The sequence below is a fragment of the Nymphalis io genome, chromosome 11 (assembly GCF_905147045.1).
Source record: "Nymphalis io chromosome 11, ilAglIoxx1.1, whole genome shotgun sequence".
In the NCBI taxonomy this organism is placed as follows: Eukaryota; Metazoa; Arthropoda; class Insecta; order Lepidoptera; family Nymphalidae; genus Nymphalis; species Nymphalis io.
Window position 1 is genome coordinate 10500739 of NC_065898.1, and position 24994 is coordinate 10525732.

Genomic DNA, 24994 nt, shown 5'->3' on the forward strand with positions numbered 1-24994 from the left:
TTGTTTACCTATACAGAAGTAATTATTGATTTATTTTTATAATACTGACAATATTAAAACACAATAAACAAGTCGTGATCAAACATTTACTTCATTCTCTTAATATTTTATAAAGGGTAGGTTAATAATTCCAACGATTGGCTGTTGATTGATAATAATTCCAAGTGAAAAAAAAAACAAATACATAAGATTAAGTTTTTTGTACATATGTCATTATGGTTACACCATTATAATATGTTTTGGCTAAGCTAATCAAATTCAATAAGAATGCTTTTTTAGCTGTTCCGTGCGATCAGAATCAAAATGACGCAAAATCCTATTACCGTGCGTTTCATCTTTATGAGACGAATGTCTTTAATGATCAATAATTTATTGTTTAAGCTATGCGTTGATAATTATTAGTCAGGCAGACGATTGCCATCTATGATATGGTTCTCCTAACCATATTCAGCCACGGTGGCTATCTCAAGGGAGGTTAGTAAACTGCGCCTTATAGTGCACAGTTATGTGTGGACAAGTAGACTCAATTGAGTCTCAATAGATTCCCTCACTCTCATAATATGATAGGAAAGCTAATTCGATGCGACTTTCTGGTCGTGATCAAAACAGCCTTTGGCACAAGAAATTTGACTTTCAAAATCCAAACTCAGTAGTTTTTTTATTAATAGAAAAATATCATCACTTATTAATTTCTCTTTTATAATTTTTTTTTTGTGTAATCATTACAATTATTTTATTATTTATAGCAATATTATTTTTACAAAAAAATATTATTATATGAAAGAACAATATTATAAGCTTTAATAATAGAATATCTTCGAAATTCGAACTTTCATTTAAAACAAATAACGTAACGGTTTCATTGGGATCTCATTATAATATGTATATATTTTAGATTTCAACAGAAGCAAAGACTTTGTAACTAGTCTAGTACGAATTTCTGGTAACTCTCGCCGCTTTCCTTGCAAGGGATGCATAATATCTACATTTCGGTCAGTTGGAATTTAATATCTGCCTCATATACAAACGTTTCTGACTTACAATCGTGTTCGTCGCTCTTAGTTACTAACTCTATACAGTTGGTTTCGAAATATCTTATTATAAACAGATAATTAAGTATATAATAACTTTTTTTTTTAATTAACAATAAATATAACTTTATTTGCAACATGATAAAACGATTTGCTTGAAAACAAACTAGATGGTGATTTTAGATTAAACACAATTCACGCTTGTCACGTCAATAATATAAAATTAAGATGGTAGAACTGTTTAGCACTACTACTTGTAAAATAATATACTAAAACGAAACACTATGCATCTGCTAATATAAGTATATGACGATTATAAGGTTTACTAGTCGTTTTCAGTTAGGCATTACACAAAAACAAATCTTAATATATAGTAATTACGGTATTAGTAATTAGGTTATTATTTTATAATCTAAGTAGAACTTCTAATCCTTCGAAACAATAATTCCGAACACCCTGTCATACTAAATACGCCAACGCCAAGAAATTACTGACAGTCAAAATATCTTAGTTATGACCACTTCTGTCCGGCGCACGGCTTACGTTTGCCAAGTTTACCCCCTTAAGGCATAGTTACCCCCTACCCCAACCCTCATGCTTATTAATAAATCTATCTGTGCATATTCGGAGAGTTAAAGACAGTTGCCGATCGAAAACATACGATGCTCTTTGGTTTTGGTTTTATCTTTGAGTTTTAATTTGAATATTTTATGTAAACATAAATAATAAGTTATATTTCCTATTTTGAACAGTGCACTTATTTATAACTAATTACAATATAAATAAAAAATACATACAAAAAAAATGCATACAAACTTTAAAATGTAAATTAAATATTGTTTTTTAGAAGTTAAAAGGACACTTTTTTAAATTTGTATTGAAGCTGTATTTGACGTATATTTTTCAATGATCAAGGCGCTATTTCTTGGGTACTTAAGGCGACATAGTATGGTGTTCTTAACTGATAGTTGAATGCCTTGGTGGGTTTAAAGACATTCACGACAAATACTGACATATTTTGCGATCTACGTAGGTATTATCATTGTATTTTTCTCACACGTGACTTGAATGGCGTCATATTTAAGACGATTATGGATTTAAATTTTTGATGTTGAGCAATATACACCATTAATTTAATTATTCATTTCACTTACATATTTAAGTGTATATAATTAAAATCACTAACTCTTTTTTTCGTACATTTTTCATAATACAAATTCAATCTTCAATTAAGTAGATTTTTCACAAAAAATATTCAATTACATTTGTAAAGAATTGTATAAATTATAATTATTATGTTCAGTTTTAAAAGCACTACATACATAAATTAAATTAACATTTCAAAGGCAAATTGAAATCAGAATTCATCACACACAAGTTTAAGTCAATTACGCTGGGACAAGACGTCCGTCTGACCAGACGAATGGACAATAGTTTCGTATGGATCCAATTTGCTGAAACCACTCCGCAATCTTATTGAAATATGGATTTAATGCGGTCTTGGGTGATTCTTGATTCAAGATTCATTAATCTACTTAATGAGATGCATATGTTTGAGTTAAATATCTCAAAGGAGATCTACATTTACCATTTTATAATGAGATGTTATTAATTATTCTGTACACAATACAGATTATAAAAATAAGTTAATATTCGTCGATTTTGAGTTTTTGTCTGTTTGTTGTTTTATAAAAAAAAAACGATTATCTCCAGGAGTTTGTTTCAATAACTGTAATGTGATTCAAAGTGCTATGTACCTACTTTAATTAAATATGTATATTTTTTATTATGAATGAGATACCTACATGTTAGATTACCAATCAAACGTTTATATATAATAACAATTGTATATATAATTTGTTTTTATATATCATCTCGTGTTAGGCGGACATCGTGAGGAATGTGTCTAATTTCAATGAAATTAACTGAGCAAAGAAGCCTTGGCCTATTAGTGGGACTTTCACAGGCTGTTACTTTACTTTATTTAATTTATCACAGAAGAAATAGTTAATGTACTAATTTATAAGCTATTTCAAGATTACATTACCATGATAAATATATTTTTAATATGCAATATATTTGAGTTAACTTAATTAATTACAAAGTATTCCAATTAGTGGACATATTGTAAGTTCTCATATTCTGGTCCCTAAGGGTCTCCCAACATCTGGCTTGAGTATTTTAAGACTCGCCTCCTTGTCCGGTGAAGCTGTAAAGGCCATTAGGGCCAATAGTTTTTCGAAGTTTTTCAAAGTTTGTCGAAAAAAAAAATTGCAAACCAACCATGACTGAGGTCAGTGTCGTGCCATTGGAGAGGATTATGTCCAGCGGTGAACTGGAATAGGATGAACTGGATGGTGATGATGATAATTGTAAGTACAAGTATATCAATTTTTATTTGCGCACAAAACATTTTAAGACCTTTGACCAAATCTTATGTAATTCTATTCAATGAAGGCTTCGTCGTATTCGAAGTGAAAGGGGTCACCTCAAGAATTCGTTGCTAAGCAATCGTTATACTCAGAATATTCTATCGTCCAGCACCCATAGGGCCGTAACCACTCGTAAATTCCAAACGTCTTCAAATTCAACTATTTCCAACTACCTATTGGTCAATTACGGACGTTCGGTAGCTAGATATGATATGGATGCGTGGAAATTGTGCGCGTTCCAAAAACTGTTAAAACGTTTTTATAAAATTGGTAGGTGGACTGCCAAAGGAGCCACCTGATGACGAGTACTACCATCGCTCATAAGCATTAGCGCTGTAAGAAATATTAACCATGATTTATATATGTTTGGAATATTTGATGGGTGGTACCTAACCTGAAAGCCCTACCAATTAAACTTCATCACTACCAGATAATTCGAATAATTTGTAACACAATGGTTTTAACCAAACGAATTTCATATAAATAACATTTTTTTTAATGAAACTAATTTCGAAAATAAGAGAAAACGTAGTATTTTGTTAAAAGGTTTTATATAATATACTATAAAACTATTTGAAGACAAAGTCGAAGACAAAAAGTTTAAAGGCTAAATAATGTACTGTGTTTAATCTAGCGATATAAACATTTAATTATTTATTTATTTTTAAATTTATCTGTAAAGATGTTTTTTTTTTTTAAATTAAATATAAATGTACAAAAGAAACGCGTAATTCGAATATGAACGTGACATAATAGCAGACTAAATAGCAGATATTCTAAATTAAAATGTACCTTTTTCGGGATATCGTTTCCAGTTACCTCTCAGTTGATCAGTGGTGATCAACTATGTCTTGCTTTTACACCGAGGAGCGCGTTATTATTGTGCCTCTGTCAACGGAATATGAAATGTATTGGAAGTTGGGATGAGTCCCCCGTCTTGACCCGGGGTGGTGGTCAGCTGAAGGGTTAGAAACGGCAGGTTACGGTTAGAATAACGAAACGAGAAATTATTTATTTCGCTCTTATTTGGTTTAAATATTCATTGACAAATTAAATTTGCTCTATTTTTTTTTACTTTTGAATTTAGAATTAGTGAAACTGTAGTTTAAGTAACAAATATTTACCACCTTATAACTGTCACTTACCAACTGATTAATTAAACAATGCTCTTTCTCCTTCTTTCGAATGTTAATTCAATAACGACAGATAGAGATAACTTAATGTTTAAAAACAAAGCCTCTAAGCATAAGTAAAACGTTGATAAGTAAGGCCGTTACTTATTAAGAGTACGCTTTAATTATATTTGAAAATATTAACAGGGCAATACGATTATTTTTCATAGAGAGAAATTCGATTGTCATATAAAAACAAAAAAGGTTATAATGATATATATATTATGTGATTTTTGTCACAATTATACATCCGAATTAAAAACTCTAGATTTTATTTAAAGTTATTTTTTATAATATATCATACTAACATAACTCACTTGCTACTTTATGCAAGAGGAGCGCTGAGGCGTCTTCAGAGGCGATACCCCGAGGTGCGGGCGCTAAGATTTAAGGTACTCTCAGCCTTAGTAGCAATAGTAGGAAATAGAAGCGAATACTTTGATATTAAGCATACAAATGACTGCAATATCACGTACATTAAAATGAAATATATTAATGTGACATTGAATATGTTTGCTTAAATAATAATATTTTAGTTAGTCTAGTTTCAAATATGAAGACAATAAATAAGCAACATTAGAAAGGCTCATGTTAAAAAATGTATATGGCACATTATTTTCTGGAAGAAATCACTCTTAAAACGATAATCTCACTTTTAAACACTTTTCTTTTAATATTGTCGCTTATTCATTTGTGATAACATTTGTGATTTTACAGCACCCATTACTTGGATTTCATTACTCTATACTAAACTCAGGTAATATTCGTATTGATGAAAATGCTGGTTTTTACTTTAATTATAAATAAAAAAAACAATATCATATTTTATTTGAATATGGTTATCCCTTATTATTTAAATCAGTTAATTTTCTTCCTTTAAGTAGCTATATATTTTTTTAATTTATTATTGATAATTGAAATTTACTTCAACAAAATATTTATTTAACTTTTTTTAACTCTGTATATATTTAAAAAAAAACATAAACAGACAGACGTACCAGACGCAAGTCTTTGTCTTATACATAATATTAATTAATATTTAATTAATTATAAATAACCAATAATAATTCCAATAACTTCCTCAACTATCAACCCAGTCAGCTTACCCATTTCAAATTAGAAAACATTGCCCCACGACTTATCCTTGTACAAACGTACTCCCAGTACTCGGTGTTTGACTTGCCCGCCCCGTATTCGAACTGGGCACAAGTTTGTGCCGCAAGTCATAAGAAAATTAATATCAACTAAAAAGTTTTAGTCTTTTTATTCTGTTTTATATTTAGACAGACGGGCAAGTTACATTTTGATTGACGAATTTGATTGTCTCCAAATTCAAAAAATGTATAACAAAGTTATAATAATAATAATAATAATATCCAGGGACATTTGTCACACACGGGCATCTGATCCCAAATTAAGCTTGTACAGAGCTTGTACTATGGAAACCAGACAACTGATATACTACATATACTACTTTTCTTTTGTAAATACATACTATATAGATAATTACACCCAGACTCAGGACAATCAGACATGTTCATGCACACAAATATCTGTCCTGGGTGGGAATCGAACCCACAACCTTCAGCGTGAAAGGCAAGCATCCACCAACCATGCCAATCGGCTCGTCAAAGCATTTGTTGTATCATGTGATCAATGATTTACAAAAGAAAGACGATTGAAATCGCTTCGACTCGAATAGAATTCATATATCTAAGCACACTATTTTTTTCCTATTGATAATACAGTAATACTGCTCGACTGCTGAATTAAAATTTAAAAAATTATGCTTATGCTAGTATTATAATTATGCTAATAAAGAATTTGTTTACTACAAGCCCAATCAATATAATGTATAAATCAAGTTGGAAGAGTAAAAAATTAGTGACAATAAAATTTGATTTAAGTTATGATTTTATTTACGGATTCATTACTAATCCTAATATTTCGATTGTGTGGAGATAAAAACAGACACATCAATATAACCAATCAAAATAAATTAAAAAAATACACTAAAAGCACAGACATCACGTCTGTGAAAATTCGTATGTTGACACAAGAATAAATATATAGGCCTCTGCATCTTTGTCAGATGATTTAAGCAAGCCACTCTCCGTGTTGTTTTCCACCTGCAAGACAGGTGAGCGAAGTGTCCTCTCCGTGGATGCTGCTACGCCTGGGCAGGCGACTTTATGGCAACACGGGCTTGCCCAGTACCCATGCCACCCTCTCCTCCTCCCCAGCAGGATCCGCAGGAATGACGAGTCAATACGTGTGGTGCTGGTTTGGCCGCAGGTGACTGGCTTACGCCTAAACGGAGGCACCGCTCCGGGTTTAATATTAGTTTTCCTTCTTCTTTGGCGTGACGCTGGGATAATTTTGGGAAACAACGTATCAAGGAGAGGGGGGAGGATACTGTGATCACGGAAGATACAGGAATGTGTCACTGGTAGCTAGAGCAGTCCGGGGTCGCGTACCCGTAGTGATTCCAACCAGCTATCGGACAGATAACTGGTAGATCCACCCTCTGGACAAGAATAAAAGTATCAAAATTAATACAAAAAACTATGCACAAATAAGATAATTAGTAGCAGTCTGTGAATGCTGGGCTAAGGCCTCCTTTCCCTTTTTGGTGAGAAGGTTTGGAGCTTATTCCACCACGCTGCTCCAATGCGGGTTGGCAAAATTTCAGTGAAATTAGACATATGCAGGTTTCCTCGCGATGTTTTTTTTTACCGTCAAGCACGAGATGAATTATAAACACAAATCTGCATGTCTTTATATACTATAAAACTATGCACAAATTAGATTACCTTTGAAGAATATGTTTCTAGTAGTTTTGTGTTGTTTTCGCCTTATGTTTAAAAACGATGTAATGCTTTTCCGCTGACCGCTCATCCCTTATATATTAACTAGATTATCTTAATGTATTTATATGCGGTCCAAGGTAATTTTCGGACAATCGCCGCGGTCTCCTCTTTGGTTTCGGGTCTTATGTGGGTGGAACAAAGTGAGTTATGTTAGCTTTACGGAACGGATTGATAATATAATTAAGATGAATATATACTGAACGACGGTCCAGATGCAGCTTCACTTGTGAAAAGTAATATAAATATGAATTAAAGTGAAAGTTTTACGCATACAGTATTATCATATTTTTAATTGTTTTTATTTATTTTCACCTATTCGTATTTGTGGTTCAAATCTTTCAACTGAATTTTGAACCAGCTAAACACAACCCACTGGTTGAAAATTTATTGAAATTGTCGGTGCTGGTGACAATGCCATCTAGGCTAGTAAAATGTGATGTAATTTATTCAAAATGGCCGCAAATATTCGAGTTTGTTTTAAAAAGTTTAGTTTTAATTATGAATAATTTGGCTTACCGTTTTTTTTTTACTTTAGTGATAATTCAATCCAATAAACTAAGCATATAATATACATAAATATAAAATCCTCCAGACCAATATCGGCCACGGTGGCCAATCTCAATAGAGATTAGCCAACTGCGCAGGACATAATTATTGTAGTGCAAAAGTGTGTGCGCTAACACAGGTGCACTCTCTATTCCCTAACTCTCATTATCTGATTGGACGGCAATCCGACACGACCGGAAAGAGTTCAGGCGCAGAACCACCGACTTTACGTGCTTTCCGTGGCACAGGAGTGTACACACTACCAACTTCTAGACTCCGGGCTGCTATAGAGAATTTTCGACACAAAAACCCAATAACTTTTTATTGGTCCGACCTGGGATTTAAGCCCAGAACTCCAGGTGTGCGGCCGTACATCTAGCCACTAGACCAATGTGGCATAAATATAGCTAGCATATAATATGTAGCTGGACACCGCTGACTATATACATAGGTGCTGTAAGAAATATTAACTGTTCCTTACATCACTAATGCGCCACGAACTATCCGAACTAAGGTGTTATGTTCCTTGTGCTGTCGCTAGTGTAATTACTGGCAATTCAAGTGGTTCACTTACCCTTCCAACCAGAGCACAACAGTAGTAAGTATTGTTGTTTGGCGGATAAAATATATTATAAGTGGTTTGTACCAATCTAAATGGGCTTGCACAAAATCCCTAACACCAAGACAGTATTTCCTAATGCTATATTTTCATTATGTTCGATGCCTACAATCTGCATGTCTCTATATAACTTATATTACCGCGCAATACTCCAAGCCCTCTGCTTAATTAGGAGGCTTTTGTCATATATATATATTCAACTTTTATCGATATAATGTATGTCTTGTATAGGATGTTAAGGGTGCGCCCTCAGCAATGTGCAGTTTTCACTTTCATTGGATAAATGTTAGGCCAATCGTATAGGTTATCATCAATATCTATTTGCAGTTAATTGCTAACGACATAGATAACTTGTTTATCCAGTGCATTGCCCTTTTAATGTTCAAATATCATATGGTAATTGCTATCTCATTTCAAAATTACAATATCCTTTTATTTATTTTTGAATATTTATTCTGATTTGTATTCCGTTGATTTCTTTATGGAAATTTGATTTCTTTTTAAAAGGAAGGCGGACGAGCATATGGGCCACCTAATGGTAAGTGGTCACCAACGCCCATAAGCATTGGCATTGTATGAAATGTTAACCATCGCTTGCATCACCAATGCGTCACCAACCTTGGGAACTAAGATGTTATGTCCCTTGTGCCTGTAATTACACTGGCTCACTCACCCTTCAAACCGGAACACAACAATACCTACTGGCTGTTAGTTTTTTTACTTTAATTTATTAAATGTTTTTGTTTTAATGAATGATTTTAATGATCGGTAATATATTTATTTACGTATGATTTAAACATTTCAATCAATCAATCAACAGCCAATCGTTGTCCACTGCTGAACATAGGCCTCTCCCAAGGTGCGCCAAAGCTCCCTGTCCTCGCCTTCCGCATCCAGTTGGTGCCCGCCACCTTCTTAAGGTCGGCGGTCCACCTGGCTGGAGGTCGCCCTACCGCACGCACGCCGCACTCTAGGACTCGGCTGCTCCAACGGCCATCGGTCCTACGACCTACGTGACCAGCCCACTGCCACTTCAGCCTGCTAATTTTGCAAGCTATGTCGGTGACTCCGGTTCTTTTCCGGATAATCTCATTTCTAATCTTACCCTTCAAAGATACTCCGAGCATAGCTCGCTCTATAGCACGCTGAGCGACTTTGAATTTGTGGACTAGTCCCGCAGTTAGTGTCCACGTTTCGGCACCGTATGTCATGGCAGGTAAGACGCATTGATTGAAGACTTTCGTCTTCAAACATTGCGGTATAGACGACTGGAGGACTTGATGAAGGTTGCCAAATGCTGCCCATCTCAAGCGAATTCTTCGATCGGCTTCCTTCTCGAAGTTGTTCCTACCGAGTATTATCTGTCCTAGGTAGGTATATTCACTAACAACTGCGAGAGGTTTCCCCCCGACGTATATCGGTCCCGGCACGACATGCCTATTGAACATGACCTTGGTCTTGTCCAAGTTTATACCGAGACCGACAAACCGGGAAGACTCGCCTAGGCTACGCAGCATTTCGGTGAGTTGTTCCAGCGACTCTGCTATGATGACGATATCGTCGGCAAATCGAAAGTGTGAGATGTACTCGCCGTTTACATTGACTTCATACCTAGTCCAATCCAGCGTCTTGAAAACGTCTTCCAACGCGTTGGTGAACAGTTTCGGGGATATTACATCCCCCTGTCTCACCCCTCTGCGCAGTTGGATCGCCTTCGTCTTACAGTCCTGGATGTGGACAGTCATTGTAGCGGCGTTGTACAGACATCTCAGTACCTCGATATATCTCCAATCGATATGACATCTCTGCAATGAGTCGAGCGCTGCCCAGGTTTCGATGGAGTCGAAGGCTTTCTCGTAGTCCACAAATGCCATACACAGCGGCTGATTGTACTCTTCAGTCTTCTGCACAATCTGCCGAACAGTATGGATGTGGTCCACGGTGCTGTAGCCTGATCGAAAGCCAGCTTGCTCTGGGGGCTGGAACTCGTCAAGTCGTCTGGCGAGACGGTTCGTGACGACTCTTGAGAACAGCTTATACACGTGACTCAGGAGGGAGATTGGTCTGTAGTTTTTCAAGAGGTTTTTATCACCTTTCTTGAAAAACAGTACCACCTCACTCCCGCTCCACGTTTCCGGGGTCTTGCCATGTTGGATGACGGAATTAAAGAGGCTTGCTAGCTCTTTGAGGACCGGAGTCCCGCCTGCCTTAAGCAACTCTGTTGTGATTCCGTCATCTCCCAGAGCTTTGTTGTTTTTAAGCTGTTCTAGAGCCGCCCTAATCTCGCCTTGGTCAACGACCGGGAGCTCCTCGGATTAATGGCGCATAAGAGGGGCGCGCTGGTCATCAATACTGATTCCCACGGGTTTATCCGATCTTGAAGAGAACAACTGCCCATAAAACCTCTCTACTTCTTCGACAATCTCAGGCCTAGAGGTAACGACCCCACCATTTTCAGTTTTAAGTTTTGTCAGACGCGGCCTCCCAAACTTGCGAGCGAAAACTTTCGATCCCCGATTTTGCTCAATCGCAGCCTTGATGGCACGGGTTTTGGAGCGTCGGAGATCGCGTCGCGTCAGCGTTTTTATTATTCGATTTAAGGCCTTATCTGACAAAACGATGGTAGTTCTCGTCGTTTTCTCATGAACTCGAGTGTCTCAGCAGAGAGTTTTGGTGCGTTGTCCCTTCTCTGTGGCGGAAAACACTTGCGGGATGTGTTTTGCAGTATTTTGACCAGCGTGTCGGTTCTCTCATCAATGCTGCTTATGGTTTCCAACACATTTAATTTAAACATTTAAACATTTAATTTTCGTATATTCCGTGAAAAAAATATGATTTTATTTATTCATATAATACCGTATATATATAATATATCGTTAGATATAAGCTAATAATATGTCCAGTTTTATTTAATTAATTCCTTCTACACGTCTGGCAAAGATAAAACATATATGTCAACTAACTTCTATTGAATTAATGTACTAAAGCGAATGTTATTCATATAAATATAAACTAGAATGCTATATATATATTATAATACTATAAATAAGACTGGTGATAACCAGCATCATAAATGTGACTAATCTATTTAATCGGATATGTGGTAGCGGTCTGATGGTAGTGGTTTTAAATTCATTTATAATATTTAAACCAAAACTAAAACAGGTAATTTTAAATACAAGTAAGTACTTAATATTTGCGTTTCATGTATAATCTGGTTTCCTACTTGTTTTAGAAATAGTTAGTTACGCAGATATTTGTAACAGCTTTAATCTTTAAACCTTATTTTATTTATAATATAAACATAGCTTAAGTATAATAGAAAGTTGAAAAAATAAATAGATACAGGTTTAAGTATGAAAACATTGTTAAGCATAAAGCCGCGGCCACAACCGACTAATAAATATTATGTCTTAAAAAAAATAGTTAAAAGTTATCATTGTTTAAGCATTGTCTGTTAAATTTCGTCCGTCCACTCGAATATTCGCATCAAAACTAAAAACAAAGGCGGATAAAACCACAATTTTTTCACCACCACAAAATAAAAGACCACTTTTGAAATAAACACGTTTCTTTCAATATTAAAATGCGAAACATTCTGTTTTACCTAAAATTAAGGTGTATTGGATTGTTTTCTGATGTAAAAAAAAGTCACAGAGAACCAACTGGGCATTTTGAGCGTTCAACGGTCTTAATTTCTTTTAACATTTTTTGTGTATTTAAGTCTTTTATTTAAAATGCAGATGGCGCTTTTGTGCTTTTTGGATAACTGAATACAATGAGCCGTTTACGTCTAAAGAAAATACTGTTTTTATTGATAGTGTTTCTAATAGCAGTTAAGCACATATAATTAGTTTGGTAGTAGAATGCTTATTGTTTAGGAACATTGTAATTACGTCGTTTTAATACTGAATCAATTTTGAGTCATATATCCATGTAACATTGTTGGTTTTAAATCATTGATTAAATTATTTGATTTTTTATCCTTAATTTAATCGTAAAGACTTTTTGTATGTATATACTATACGAGTTTTTTATTAATATGAGATATTGTATCTTATTTATTTATATACTGTTGGATCTCCCTTTATATATTTTTAGTCCTTAGGATGTCCTTATTCTAAAATATTCTTTTAAGATATGAACTGAACTGTGAACTGCTTTTTCGCTCAATGGGCGTTTTCATTCTTTAAGCCTAGATATCATTCTATTCTTAAAATTGTGTATTGGAATATATTATAACTTCTCATGTTAGTCTTGTAAGTTAATCTTTTACACACAGTACATGAAATGACAAAACAGTGAACTGTAAGTAAAACGCAGCTAATTTGAGAAGCCTACCTTATCTCTGTGTAAGTTCGACATCGAACATCATTTGTCTTCGTCAACGTTGCCCGGTGATCATTTATGCCACAGCACACCCTACCCTTTCGTTGAAAACACACGGTCGTTTATAAGGACAATTTTATGTTGTATAAAATACCAAAAGATATATTAATACTATTATTTTTTTGTTCCAATTTCCTTGATATCCTTGTTTTTGTTTTACTTGCCATCCTCGATATAAATAATAAGTTTCAAATGATATATTCATGTGCTTATTATTAAATTACGTAATTAAAATATACACAGACTTACTTCACCATTTGCTGTCGAACCTTAAAACGAGAATAAAATGACGAAATTTTCTCTTGGAAAAATTGTCGAATTTTATAATAAAATCTATTGGTAATTTAATAAAGCAATCATATCATCATTATGTTTTTTTATTGATTAACAAAAATAAGTAAACGATTAGCGTATTAAATTCTGTGGTAATCTATCCAAAGATTTATTTAAGTTAGTTGTATTGGACAAAAATACTATTGGTAAATTAAATGGAACTTTTACCTGAAAGATCAGGCGTGCGTCATTTTATTCTTGGACAATAGTAATTACTGAGTTTCTTACTGATTCATTATAATTATATAATATTGTAAAATTACGATTCAAAACTTTTAACAGTATTGAATAAGGTATTTTGATTAAATTTGATTTAAGAGCTTTTCGAAGCACGGAAATTTAACACTCCGGATACCGGCTTATGACTGGGAATTACTTAACAGAAACATTTAATAATTATTTATCTGATCAAGGATTCGAACCCCAGACCTTAAAATGAAAAGCCGTATAAGCTAGCTACTAAGCCAACAAGGCATTAATATGACACGAGTACATTGAACTGTTATTATGACTGTCACTGGAACACATTCTTGATTATATAATAAAATGGTTGTATTTCTCAATATTAGCATAATCATTTAATGACGACGAAGCCTTCACTACGCATCATAAAGTAAGTTAGAAAAATTCCGGTTCTCAAAAACATAAATTATAGCGTTTAAGATTATATTTAGGAGAAAAAGGAAAGGAGTTGTTTTATTACGTTAGTTATCAAACAAATTATAGTAATATATAAATATAATTTTAATTGTAATTTATTAAGATATTAGAATATGAGGTTATAAGCAAGGAATCATTTTAATAAAAACCAAAAAGATTTTAGTGCACAAGACATTTTAGTGCACAAAATGTGCACACACTAAATTTTGACTGCTTAATTGGTATCTCGTCGTATCATGAGAGTAATAGAATACAGAGTGAATCCCTTATTAATTGCAGTTATAGTAATTTATAAACTTTTTTATTTATTTAATGTAAATATATATATATTAAAGTCCTAAATATTTACAAATAAAAATTAAAAGTAAATACTATACAAATCGTGACCGCGTATGGTGGCAAGAATGCTAGCAGCGTTTCTCCTTTGAATCGCGATTCCGATTCTCTGTGCAAAAAATGAACCAGCTCTGTCACTAGTAGAGGAAATAAAACAGAGTGTAACATTTTTGATGAAATTATTATAAATTTCTAACTAATATTAACGTGAATGTGTGATAATTACTTTTAAACTGTTCTTAATATTTGATAATGAATACTGGTATTTATATGTTTTCAAAAGCCGGTAATAATCCGTATTACGTATAAGGATTTTCACACTTTCACAGTTTTTGAAAGATTGAAACGCACAACGAACAGTGAAACATTTTAGTGCCTGAAAAAAATTTAAAACAAAAAACATTAAGCCTTAAAAAGTTGCTCAAATTGCGCTCAAAAATAAAGTATTTTTAATATTATTATTACAATACGCTATTAACAATTAATTCAAATGCGTTCGATGTAATTTACCATCGTGTATCGAAACCACAAATGTTCGTAACACAACACCCCTATTCTTGAGTCGTTAAGGGTGTATTTTCCGTGACATATGTGGTAAAGGCATGACTTGGTAGTTCTTAAGGAAATTGAAGATGCTCTTTTGGAAAAGTGTGGTGACTTCGCGATTCTCCGGGACGTAGCACTATTAGCTGTTTGTTCTTGTTTTTGACTGTTAATAGGGGAAAATAAGAGACATAATAATGATTCAAATCGTTTTTTCATGTCTCGGCTTGGAGCTTAATTAATACACAATATGTGTTATATTGATAATAGGAAGAAATTAAACATAACTAAGATTCTGCTATTACAATGCGAAGATTTATCTGGTTTGACATTTTTATTTTCACTTAATATAATTTACAACAGTTGGATGCATTATAAATTAACAAATAAAATAATAATAATAATATCTTGGGACATTATTCACACACGGCCATCTGATCCCAAACTAAGCAGAGCTTGTACTATGGAAACCAGACAACTGATTTGCTACATATACTACTTTTATTTTATAAATACGTATTTATATAGATAATTACACCCAGACTCAGGATATACAGACATTTTCATGAACACAAATAACTGTCCTGGGTGGGAATCAAACTCACAACCTTCGGCGTGAAAGGCATCTATCAACCACGCCAACCGGCCCGTCAAAAACATAGTATGTACTAGATTAATATAAAAATACTGCAACAATGGGGGTATAATGCTACGGCATTACATATATGACGTATAGCATATACGGAATAAGCGCTCGAAATCTCGTTCAGATAGTTAGCTATATTTTAATTTGTATTCAGAGAAAGTGAAAAAAACATTAAATATTAAAGAAAACCTGTGTACCACTGAAATAAAGCATAATATTTTGCAGATGACAATTTGATAAACGGATATGTGATATCGTACTAATAATAGTAATTAATTAATAGTAAAAATATAAATGAGATTCTGTCATGCCATGCAAAGATGTGAAAAAATGGAGTCGATTCGCGCATATTTTTTTTTAACTAAATAATAAAATATTGACAAACAATACACAATGATAAATAAGCAAAAACAAAACAGTTCAGTTCCTTTCTCTCCTCTATGGATCAACCATTTCTTTAGCTTTAATGTTACCAGTAAAAATAAAAGTTGAAAAAAAATATGATCGAGATATGCAATGCGAATTGGTGGATACACAAAGTAGCAGAATTACACCTGACAGATACAGTTTTTACAATGTCCTCCTTCTCCACCTTCCACTAGAAGAATTATAAACCCAGTCAAGCACATCACAATTCAACTGTAACGTGGAAGTGAACTCTGGACTTCGCTTAAAATCCACATATTTAATCATCTCTGCTATCTCGGCTTTTAAAAAACAAATATCGAATACGCTAAAAAAAACACATCTCTCATCATATTTTAAGCCGAGCTGGCGTTACACGTAACGAATAATCAACAGAACACTCGCCTTGTGTAGACCCACCCTAATTAGTTTAATGATACTATTTGCATACGTCTGTTTGTTTTTAAGATTCGTCACGCCCCAATGACTTCCTAACAATAACTTGGTCAAGATGTTTCGAACAGTTAATTTAGTTTGATAAGGGTTGGACCCTTCAAGATATACTTCAGGTGGTCAGTATCTGGACCAAATATTGAAAGGGGATGAATTGTTTTATTTAAGCCTCAAGCTGTTTTTAAGGATCAGTTAAATGATTGTTCGATTTTTGATATTTGAAAAAGGAATTATTATGATTTTGTATCAATATGTTTGTTTTTTGTTTTTAAATACTTATAATTGTTAAAATGTTAAAAATTTGATTCAAGGACAAATCTTATTTGTTCTAACATTAACCTGTGATTTTCTATATAACGTATCGTGTAAATAATAATATATATTTTTAAAGATACACTGTTACATAGCTTTCATATTTATAGTCTATTATTGGAATAATAACTAGGATTTGAATGTTGAAACATAAAATAATAAATAATAAATTTTAAATATATTTACTTATTTTATCCAAATAACAACTTAGATTATCTATGTTATAATATTATAAACGCGAAAGTAACTATTTATGTATGTTTCGGCTTCGATCACGGCTAATCCAAAGACAAAATCACTGAACCGATTTTGATAAAATTCGGTAAGAAGCAAGCTTGAACCCCAAGTAACGAACGCAAACGAAGCCGCTAGCAAAAACTGGCTTCTAATAAATACTATGCTATATAAACGTGAATTAATTATCTATTACTACAAAACACAATAAATATATTAAAATTATATTTTGTAATTCCAAAACTATGCAAGTGTAATATTATTTATCTTCAGATTTAATTCAAGCGAATTTAATATTTGAATTTATTTTTTTCTACCTGTAGAACGCAAAGATATGGAAGGAACGAGCTTCAGTATGATAGTTTTATTTATGTGTAACAGCCGCGAAAACTTAAGACAATGCGACAAATGACAATGACTATTGTTTCCGACTTACTCCTAATTATTAAAAGTGCTACTTAAATCGGTTTCTTTTTACTGTCTCGGTTCAAAGTGAATGTGTTGCTCTCGGAATTACCTTTCCTTGATTATATTTTATGTGTATTCTGTATTAGAGATAAATATTATACTTAAAACAGCAAGCGCTCGTTCTATTTGAATAATCATATAGTAGGTATATAATATATAATTATTAAAGTTTTTTATGAAATAATATAAAATATAAAAAGCCTTATTGATGAATATACATACAAATAATGGTTTTTCTCCGATGTCAAGTGAAAACGTTATTTATGTTGTTGATTTCTCTCCGGTCGTGTTTGTCCGGACTTTTTTATGTAACGCAGGTGAACGGGCGGATAGGCTTTCTGATAGAAAGTGGTCACCACCGTTCATAGATAATGCACCACCAACCTTTGGAAGTAAGATTTTACATCCCTAGTTCCTGTAGTTACACTGGCTTACAACTGGAATACAAAAATACTATGTATTGCTGTTTGACGTAGAATGTGTGATGAATGGGTGGTACCCAGATGGGTTTCCTCGAAGCCTTACCAGCGAGTAAAGTAAGGAGATATTATAATGCACAAGTATGTTCGCAAGGGCAGATGAACTTTTTCTTACTCTCATAATGCAGGAAGGCACGTCCATAAATGAGATGTAAAACAAAAAGCTTTACGTGTTAACTGAGGGATGGGCTTGTAACATTGTGAATTAAAACACCCGATCACATGACCTGCAGTTACGACCGCCACTAGAAATCAGCTAGATACAATAGACTACGTAATAACAACGTAACACTGGTGGTAGGGCTTTGTGCAAGCTCGTCTGGGTAGGTACCACCCACTCATCAGATATTCTACCGCAAAACAGCAATACTTGATGTTGTTGTGTTCCGGTTTGAAGGGTGAGTGAGCCAGTGTAATTACAGGCACAAGGGACATAAAATCTTAGTTCCCAAGGTTGGTGGCGCATTGGCTGTAAGCGATGGTTGACATTTCTTACAATGCCAATGTCTAAGAGCGTTGGTGACCACTTACCATCAGGTGGCCTATATGCTCGTCCGCCTTCCTATTCTATAAAAAAAAAAAATAACAGTACATACTTTATTGTAGAAAATAATAATTCGAAGTAAGCAACTAATTAATAACAGTAATCCATACTACTACACACACAAGAAACTATAAACAGGTAACAGTAAAATAACGAAACAGTAGTCAGTGATATCATATTATATATAGTGCGTTATAAACTTAACATAAAACGGCAACATAAACCAAAACAAAATCGCCATCGTGTAGCGATTCATAATTATAAATTCCGCGTCACTCGGCAACGGTGGAACAATGAAGTTAATCCATCAGGCCGAGTCCTCAGGCGTGGGCAGAGATAAGACAAGCCCGTATTCGACCCACCCCGGCTTCTTGGGTAACCACCCTGCCATAGATTATATAAATCATAGACGTTCATTATTATATCTTCAACTACATATTTATTTAAATATAAATGAAATTATATTACATGTATGTAGTTATATTGTACAATTACGTTGTTTTCGTACGATATACTTCTCAATGTTTATGAAGAATGTTACACATTATTTTTTACCTTATACACTGTATGTAATATATATGTAAATGGACGGAACTAAAGCCAACATTATAAATACTTTATTTGTCTATTAAAATCTAAGTGTACCTAAATAAAGTTAAAAGCCTTACTACTATTTTTTCGAGCTGGTGGGTACAACCGTTTTCGGAACCATCTGTAAAAATCATCTATTCTTTCATTACAAACTTTTTTATTTTGTGTATGATGTGGATTTTTTTGTTAAATAAAATTTATTTTGTAATAATTATATAAAATAAAATAACTATAAGACTAGGCATTAAACTATATAAAAGCTTAGCACATCTACCTCATAGTCTGTAACCGATGTCCATTGCTTAAGTCCACCCTTCTCAGATTGTGACGTCCACCTGGGTCTTTCGTATGAATATTAATTCAACCATATCTTGACCCCTGTCCGGCGGCTAAGAAGGTGACTTGACGTATGAATTTCTTAGAGAATAATTAATGGTTCTAGGTTATTTGATTGCTTACACTATCTTTCGTTTAATGAATATTCAAATGTAAAACTGTTTACTTCGATCATAACTTTCTGACTTTATATTACAATTTTTAAAAGTGGAACCTGATTTTCAAATTATGAGCGCTTGCTCATTGTGTTGTTATTATTAACTGAGATTATTACCGTAATCTTCTTGAAACGCCTAAAGTATTTCTCGATAAATAATATAAATGAAATCGAATACGTCATATTCATTAATTAATAAAGGTTTTATTATATTCAATAATAAATATGAAATTGTACAATTAAGCATGCTCTTTGTTGGCTAGCACTCAAGCTCTGCTATTTAGAATCTGAGCACGGCGTTGAAATTATTGAAAACAAGATGTTTCATTATTGAAGTGATTTTGAAAAACTGTTACATATGATCTTATTAGTTCGAATTAAATAAGAACTATCACAATAATGCATTGCTTTCATCAGTTTCATAAGAGCCGACTTTATTTGATCAACTGGTCACTACATTCAGAAACGTTTCGTTGTGATTACAGATAGAATTTCTTACGAGGCGTTAATCAGAAGCAACTTTAACTTACAATGTACGGATCAGAAGGCTACGAACAACGGATAGACACAGTAAATGTGTAAATGTATGAAGATGACAGATAATTGTATTTAAAAAAAAAAGTACGTAAACGTCACTGACACTTTCTATAAGTAAAATAAATCGGTATTTTTTTTAATATATAAATTGAAGCATTAACAATCAAATCAATAAAAGTTTCTCATATTTCCGTTGATTTTTAGAATTTACTGTTGAGCAGCAAATATTGATCAACTTAAATTGGACTCTGCTTTTATTTGTACCGATTAAAAAAATACAGTGATTAAAATATTTCATCATTTCAACAATTTCAATTCTATTCCATCTGTTTTTATGATGTATCAATTCTAAAACATTCTGCAACATATAGATGGACAAACTATATCTTCAACATTCTAACGATCCAAAGAATCTCATACCACAGCCAAACGGTCTTAATTAAATCCTCTCGTAGACTTATATATCCTAAAATTATTAAACTGTTATCCCAGTGGCCGCAATTCACGGGTGTTATTCCAAAGGTTCTTGCCGCGATATATTATTCCTGCCATAACGGTCGGTCAGTTCGCGCAAATATTGTTTTAATTGATCAGCCCTGGCCGACTTGTCCTTAAGATCTGTATACACGGACGAACTTCAAAATTCAATATGAATATCAATGACGATTTCATTCATTTCAAACTTCGAAATTGAAATTCATTTCGATATTGTTGAAACAAAAATAATATAAATTATATTCGAATGGTTAGAAGCCACTTTGATAAATGACGATATTTTACAATTTCAAAAATCGAATCAATAATCTTGATTACAAGTTTCAATTAAAAATAATTCGTTTTTTATTCTCAATTTAAAATTATTTCAATCAATTATTGAAAAAATCTTCGATTTTCTTACATTATTTAAAAAGAGGTCGTATTTAATTTTGTATCTGTGCACAAATGAACAAAAAATTTTCAAATAATCTGTATGGGTTCTTATCTTAACAATCATACGATCACTCTCGGTCAAGTGAGCGCTACTAATTAGTCGAATATCTTAATTGGTTAGATTTCTCTTACTGAAACTCAATATATCTTTATTAATATTCGTCGAAAATAATAAACATTTAATTTAAAACGATATTATAATTAATGTTCTTGATATTTTATTTAAAAAAAATTGTAAATTCGAACGGATTGAAATTAATCTCTGTTATAATTTTTATATCTAGTAGGTTTCTTTCGTAAGAAGCCATCTCTATGTACCAACTCGATATTCTTCGAAAAGGTGATTAAGATATCTGATTCTTGCCGGTTCTTTACGGTAGAATCTACATTATGAATCGGTGGTAGATTTTCATTCAATTGAATACTATAAGTTAACGATTCCAAAGTTATATTGTTAAGTATAAGCTTTTGAATACCTAGGGAAATATTAATAGAATGCGAATCAAAATCGTATTGACAAAGACATTTCAATTTAATACTTTACTAGTTCTCTATTGAATTTCAGATGCAATGACGTCAGAAAAGTTATTGTAACACAATACAATATGTTTGGATGGAAACGATCCTAAATATCACTTAATACATATTAATTAATAATTATAATTCTAATATCACTCAATGCTGTAGAGCCAGTTGTGACAGCAAAGCTATGGAAACTTATTGCTAACCTACAATAGCGAATAACGATTCTAAATTCAAAATATATGTCGCCGTTCCATCCACTTCCGGTCGAGTTTGAATATCCGTCCAAGTTGGACGTCCGGCGGAAGCGGCCGCAGTCATGGCGTCTTTATCTGAAGAATTAACTAGCGATAGTTATTCAAATGCACTCAGAAAGGGTGATAAGGTGACCTACATTTTCGTATATATGTATGTATGTATAAATACTTATACTTGTATATGTAGTATAACTAACATTGAAAATTGCATGTACTACATTTTATATGCCAATTTGTGTATCATAATAATATAAAGTAATTTAACAGCCTGTTATTGTCCCACTATTGGGCTAAGGCCTCCTCTCCTTTTTTATGAGAAGTAGGTTAAGAGCTTGTTCAATCACGCTGCACCAGTTCGAGGTTTGGGACATGAAGAAAACAAAAATATATTTCATACGACACATATAATATAAGGGGTAGAGTATAAATAAAGAAGATATTTAGATTAATAAAGTAATTTATTATAATACATTTTCATACGTCTAAATTTGGATATAGGCAGTGTAATAACTATGGCAAGAAAGTTACATAAATTGTATACTATAAAGTATGAGGTCACAAGAGTGATAGGTACCTCGTAACTTACGTCAGTAGTGGGTTGTGCTTGTATTTACTCGCTCATTTCAGATGCATTGAAAGTAATAAAATTAACAAGTATTTTTCTATTTTTTTTCAAGCGACATAATTTACCTATTCGTACAAGTAGGTCAAAGGTAGCATCTTCGATTACATAATTTCATAAATTTTAGAATATCTTATATTATGCGTAATCAATAACTAGGAATGAACCTTGTAAAACTTATTCATAATCCCCTTAGCTTACATTAAACGTATAAATAATAGAACCACCCCTATAGTTCAAGACAGTTTAAGGGTGTCCGAATTCCACCATATTTCAAGTGTAACTCGGAAAGGTGAACAGAAGGGTTGTATATAATTGTCCGTGGGGTGTCAGGGGGTGGTGGGGGTGGTCAGTGTTTGTGATTTGTAAATGGGCTCAGACCTTAGCCCTTCCTGAAGACAAGGATATATCACGCGCCTTGAAAGATAACTTAGTTTAAAAATTTATATGGAGCTGTTATTTTAAATATAATTGAAAATCATAATACTTAAGTGGTGCTTACATACAAACAATGCCTTTGCCTCTGGCTCTGTTCTTTTAAGTAAATTTTGATATTATCTATCATCTATTTATATGTAGTCTTCATATGGACGACGATTGGAGTATTAAATGAATTATAAATACAAATTTATCACATATAATCTCTTTAATATAAAACAACTAAAGTGATCACCAATCCAATAAATTAAAAAAGTGTAAAATCAAATAAATATCAATCATTTATAAACCCCAAAGGCAACTCTTGGTCCGTTATTTTACGGGCAGACGCAGACCTGCCCGCACCGACGCACCGTGGTAAGAGTATCGTCTGTAGAATCGCAGACAAGTCCGTAGTGGTACATAGGATCCGGAGGAGAAACCTAGCGGCAACGATACTTTCTCTTTCATTTTTCATTTTGCAGTTACAAAATAGCTTCAAATCTCAAAAACGAAACAAGCAGACACGCACCGTTGAAAGAGCCTCGGTGCGGTACGTGGCTGTCCATGGTCATCGGCTGTGAGTTATCCTCAGAATCAACAATTATGACTATCATAAATATGATGTCACACTAAATTTTATCATGAACACACTTGAACATCTCTCAATATTACACAACAAAAGGAATAGCCGAGTACAATTGTCTGACGAGATATCTTAAAGGGCACAAAGGTTGCCGCAAATTGCCAAAGTAAGTGTAACGTCCGAATAGAAATACATTATCTGGAGAGGAAGGCGATCGGAAGATTTATTGTTCTCTAGATTGTGTTGCCTGTTTCATTTCCGAAACAATTTGACTATACTTAACTTGGTCACACATAACCACACACAATAAAAAATATAATACAAATTGTATGTACATAATGCGATATTATCGCTTGAATAGCGATCACTTCCAGACAACCTTTAATAGTATGACTAGAAGTTGATTAAAGTTTCGAGATTGTCTACAAATGTCCAAATGTTACTTAAAATCAATACTACCACATAATTATATACCAGAGATGAATGAAGTATAGCATAATTTGAACGGAATTTGGACCGGAAAACTTTTTTTTTTTAATATAGATAGGCAGACGGACAAATGGACCACCTGATGTTAAATGGTCACCACCATCCAAAGGTATTCTTGGCATCGTCAATACGCTATCAACCTTGCAAAGGAAGTTATATAAATACAAAATACGACAAAACGGTAAATAATATTCTTATATATAATAAACACCTCAAAATTTCCAATTTTCCTCAACTACCACGATAAATGTGATATAATGAGCAAGTTTTAGTAGCGATTATATAAACTTGCGTTTCTCAGAGTCGTTCGTGTCGGACGTTTAACATTAAATATATGTTTTACCACCTTATAAAGATTGCGTCGGAGATCCGCCTGGGGCATGCGGCACGAAGCACTTGTATTCTACGACAGTCCTTAGCTTTGTAGGCTAGGAGATAGCTTTCCGACTAAACTTGTTATAAATTTTATAATATCCGAACCACCTGGCGTATAGCAGTGGTAAGTACAGCAAATAACCTTCCTGGGTTCGTACCGTATAGTCGTATTCACCAATGAAAAAATATTGACTTTCTAGAAAGATCATTAATAAAATTCAATAACATCAACCATTCTTTGATACTATCATTTTTGATGGAATTTAAAAATATAACTTATAACAATTGTAACAATATTACAATACCTTTTTTTATTTATAATCAAACATTACTTTTATTATTAAACAAAAACCATAGTAATTAAATTCCTTTGGTTACTTTTAATTATTATATTATAAATAAATACTTGACATCCATCTTCTACACTATGTTAGGTTCTATGTACACAAACTCATGTGTGCATTGTAGCCGCCATGTGTGCCTTGATGGGCACCGCGTGACTTGCACTAACAATCTTTATTGTGGCCCAGCGATATACTCTTATACTAATGTGTCAAAATAATTGCAAAGATAACAGATTTATTGCATAACAAAAGAACTAACTTTTATTGTTCAGCATATTGCTATTTAATCTATTATAAAATTGATTATCCTGACTATCAACTTTTGCCCATATCTACTGAAATTTAGAACAAACGTTTTT